We start from the raw sequence: 1145 nt of genomic DNA on the forward strand, positions 1-1145 counted from the left end.
TATGAGAATGAAATCTTTGGTGTTGTGACATTTTGCAGAGTAATGTATGCTTTTTCAAGATGCAAAGTAGTTTTGCCAGTTAACGCATATGTAGATTTACATGGTTGCTTGAGAATTATCAAGGGTTTGGAGATAGAAAAGATGAGTGTTGTGTTGTTGTTGAAGGGCCGGAAGATTTTTCCAAAGATGAATTTTTTAAAGTCTTAAAGTTGATTGTGAGGGTCGCCTCATTATCACTGATCATGGGCATTTTGTTTATTCTACATAATATGTGCCTCGGGATGATCTTGATGATGTTGAAAGAATCCAATTTAAGCATAATTTTTTCAAGATCTTGAAGAAAATATGGTATGCAATCCTCAGTCAAGGAAGGGCTGATTACATTGCTCACGAAAAAGGGAGCCCCATTTGCTGATGTATTTCGAGCAAAACATCACGAAAGGAAAGAAACATATACTTGCGGGTCGATAAGTTCGGGTACTGAGATTTTAATTATGGATCAAGAATTGACCATATTTTCAGTGATGCCTGCATAAGCATAGTTCAAAAGGCTGTAACCTTTTAAGTTGCCATGTCATGGAGTGTGAGATGTTGACACAGTTTAGAAGGGGGCAATCAGAAAAGATAATAAGCAGGTGAAAAAGAGGGGCATCTATAAAATTAAAGGGGTCTGACCATGCTCTTGTCTGTATTCCTCTTGTACCAGATTTTTTTTTTAATCTTATGTCTCGTATTTTTTCGTAGAAGTTCATGTTTGTGTATGTGTTTTTCAAGCTAACTAGTTCAGCTCTTGTATGTGCTGAACTATTTGCTTGAGGGGGCGTATTGGAGAATAAGGATATAGCTTAGGGATATTATTGTAATAAATTATTTATGTATGTTTAGTTTATTAGGGTTCAGTGAACTATATAAACAAAACATGTGTGCACTGCACATTATCTTGAATGAAATAAAATTAGCATGCTTTCTATTCTTTCTTCTCTTTAGACTCCATTGCTAAACATACAAAAGTTATCAGCAACCTATTCTTGCAAGCACAAAAGATTAATTACTAACATATCATGCCCACTTTGCAACATATGAAAGTTCAACTAAGTTGCATGCTTGATTTTTCAACATCAACATAGAAAGTTCAACTTATATAA

The sequence above is a fragment of the Apium graveolens genome, chromosome 4 (assembly GCF_009905375.1).
Source record: "Apium graveolens cultivar Ventura chromosome 4, ASM990537v1, whole genome shotgun sequence".
NCBI lineage: Eukaryota > Viridiplantae > Streptophyta > Magnoliopsida > Apiales > Apiaceae > Apium > Apium graveolens.